The sequence below is a fragment of the Branchiostoma belcheri genome, unplaced genomic scaffold (genome assembly GCF_001625305.1).
Source record: "Branchiostoma belcheri isolate BF01 breed outbred unplaced genomic scaffold, Haploidv18h27 scaffold815, whole genome shotgun sequence".
Taxonomy (NCBI): Eukaryota; Metazoa; Chordata; class Leptocardii; order Amphioxiformes; family Branchiostomatidae; genus Branchiostoma; species Branchiostoma belcheri.
Genome location: NW_017804482.1, coordinates 7,644 through 11,260, shown reverse-complemented (window position 1 = coordinate 11,260; position 3,617 = coordinate 7,644). Strand labels below are relative to the sequence as shown.

Below are 3,617 nucleotides of genomic sequence, written 5' to 3'. Positions count from 1 at the left end.
GATGTCGAGCACGATTAGGCTGAGACAAAGAGGGAAACTGACGTACCGATGCTGCTCCTGAACGGAGTTCCCTCGATGATGATGTCGAGCACGATGAGACTGAGACAAAGAGAGAAACTGACGTACCAATCCTGCTCCTCAACGGGCGTCCCCCTCGATGATGATGATGTCGAGCACGATGAGACTGAGACAAAGAGAGAAAACTGACGTACCAATCCTGCTCCTGAACGGACGTCCCGTCGATGATGATGTCGAGCACGATGAGGCTGAGACAAAGAGGGAAACTGACGTACCGATGCTGCTCCTGAACGGACTTCCCTAACGAAGATGTTGTGCAGCAGGAAGAGGTTGAGACAAAGAGGGAAACTGACGTACCGATCCTGCTCCTCAACGGGCGTTCCCTTGATGATGATGTCGAGCACGATGAGGCTGAGACAAAGAGGGAAACTGACGTACCGATGCTGCTCTTGAACGGACGTCCTCTTGAAGATGTTGTGCAGCAGGAAGAGGTTGAGACAAAGAGGGAAACTGACGTACCGATGCTGCTCCTTAACAAACGTCCCCTCGATGATGATGTCGAGCACGATGAGGCTGAGACAAAGAGGGTTGCTGACGTACCGATGCTGCTCCTTAACGGGCGTCCCCTCGAAGATGTTGTGCAGCAGGAAGAGGTTGAGACAAAGAGGAAAACTGACGTACCGATCCTGCTCCTGAACGGGCGTCCCCTTGATGATGATGTCGAGCACGATGAGGCTCAGAGAAAGAGGGAAACTGACGTACCGATCCTGCTCCTGAACGGGCGTCCCCTTGATGATAAGGTCGAGCACGATGAGGCTGAGACAAAGAGGGAAACTGACGTACCGATCCTGCTTCTGAACGGGCGTCCCCTCGATTATGATGTCGAGCACGATGAGGCTGAGACAAAGAGGGAACCTGACGTGCCGATGCTGCTCCTGAACGGGCGTCCTTTAGAGATGATGCACATTACAAAGATGCTGAGACAAAGAAAGAAACTGACGCACCGATGCTGCACCTGAGCGGGCGTCCTATCGAAGATGATGTAGAGTACGAAGAGGCTGAGGAAAAGGGACCTGCTACTACTTATGGCTCTTTGAAATTCAGGCATCTTTCAGGTGATGGAAACATAGAGACATTATCCGTAAAGGCTGCACTAGAGCTTTCAAGTAATCCAGAGGCTACCATTGACCCAACGCCTTTACTGGTCACCTCCTGTTCGAATGATGGTTGTGGTTTAATGGAATGTCATTACCATCTTGATTTATGCGCCGAAGCAACGGGCAAGTCTCTTCTCCCTCACACTAGCTCACCTTCTGATCCCGAGACACGTTCAAAGAATACAGTGGATCGTCGACTAAGGAATCCTGTCCTTGCTCGAAAGTCAGTTTCAGCTCCAACACAGGCCTGTTCACCACATGCGAAAGATTACAAGTTTAATCAGCGAGAACTAAAGCAGAGACCATCCATCAGGTTCAGGGCATCATTGGAGTCGATGACTACTGAAGTCGGTGGTGGAGACATGAAAGCACAGCCTACTGAAGCACCATCCTCATGGTGGAAACTAGACAAGCCTTCCAGTTACCCAGAGTTGGAAGAGCCGAGTATGAGCCTCCTGGACTTTACAGCAGTTGATCAACCTCGTGGACTGGAAATCCTGATCAAGAAAAGAGCACCACGGCAGTTTTTGGTGTGCACCAGACTTGGTAAAAGGAGATGGGCCCCGAGGACTAGAAATTGTGCTGCAGAATTCAGAATATTTCAACCCTGTACAACAGAAGGTATGGCAGAGGTGTCAGATAACGGACATGTTAAGCAAGGCGTCAACAAGCAACGTGGCCGCTTCGTCTTGCCATGGGAAGAGCCACTCTAAGATGAACATGCAGGTCAACAAGTTTCCTGTAACTGAGGGAGGGGACACTGTCCGAGACGAGCCAGCTGCATTCAGACCTTCTTTCCCACTGGCACTTTTAACACACAGGGTCAAGAGGGGCTACAGACTCATCTCTATGCTATACTGATAAAGATTAAGCTGCATAGAACACAAAAGGAATGTGATCTACACTTGTAAATCTTCATTATTACTGTGTACTAGTATTCTTGTAGTTTCCGTATGTGTACCTGCACTTGTAACTTTGATTACCGTCATCACTGGAACATCATTGAAGTCGTATACATACCATTCTATTCGCATACATGTGGTTTCCTTAAGTCTTCTGAGCACAGAACAAGAGTATTATTTATTTATTCTATTTTTAACCTAGGTTCAATTATCGCCTGACGCCAGCATTGACGAGTTGTTATGATTTGTCTCGGGTCATTCTCAAAACGCACAAAATTCATGTTTAAAGAATATTACTGTAAAAACGACTTGTACATGTATGTGTCTAGAATATCACGGAGTGTATCGTTTTCTCACATCTTAGAATTGATTGACCACTTGTTTGTGTTAGGGCAGACCAAGGTCTGTGTAACATCAATGTGTCCTTGTAAAATATAAAAGAAAATGTACGTTTGGAATGGTAAAGTTACATACATGTATACATACGAACGTGCTATTTATTTTTTGCATACCAGAGATATGAACATTATTTACAAACCACGGATTTTAACAGATTTATTGTTTTACTACTTTGTTATACGTATACACGCGCGTACCCATATTATAAACTCAAGGAAATTCAAAGCAATGTACACCTCAATGTTTTGTGGTTTTATAAACATATTGACTGCAATACATGTATGTCTTCTAAAGCCACAGAAGTGTTGTATTTACTGCTGGGTACAGAATGATTGCTTTGGGTGGCTAAGTTTTGAGTAAAGCGTATAGTAGTCCGTGCAGAGTAGGTTGACAGTACTTGTATGAGGGAGATTGACAGGCAACAATGACCAGAAAACTCCATCGTGATAACTGCCTGAAATTTTAAAACTTAATTTTATATTTGGCAGTTAAGGAAATGTGAACATCATTTAACATAACTAATGGAAATGCTAGAACAGAATTCTTTGCTTGGGTAAGACTGTCTTTGGGTGGAGAATATGATCAACATATTTCATGCAAACGAAGATATTATTTTGCATAATCAGGGGAAAAATTTAATTCATTAGTTAAAGGATTGATATCATTTTGGCTTTTTATCTGTATATAAAGTGCTGATGTATCTAATTATCTATCTATTGCCGGCCTGTTCAGCCGGGACCAAGCAACTACAGATTTCTTTCCAACGATCCTTACCTAACATAGCTTTTTATAAACAATCAAAATCAAAGCCAGTGTCTTTAAAGAGTCAGTGAAAGGCAAACCTCTGGAATGGACTCTGCCCCTCGGTTTGCACAGGAGGACGGCCGAAATCACCTCTTGCTTTGCTCTGCAACAATGTCCCGCAAACTTAACCCGTCGGTGGGTGAGCTTTACGGACACCCGTGGGAGGACACTATAAATAGTGTTGATAGTGGCATGCTGTGTCCAAGATATGTTCTGGGCTCTACGCAGGAGCTTTCTATAGGTCCCATCCAGTCTGTTTTGCAGATAAACGGTTGAGCGCCCATGTTTCTGAACCATAGAGTAATATAGGTTTTACATTATTTAAAAAAAAAACTTG

General features: G+C 44.6%; 1 pseudogene; it reads left to right on the top strand.

Annotated features, from left to right (window-relative positions):
• Positions 1-178: 178 nt before the first annotated feature.
• On the top strand, positions 179-2,664 carry LOC109486619 (annotated as a pseudogene).
• Positions 2,665-3,617: the final 953 nt, after the last annotated feature.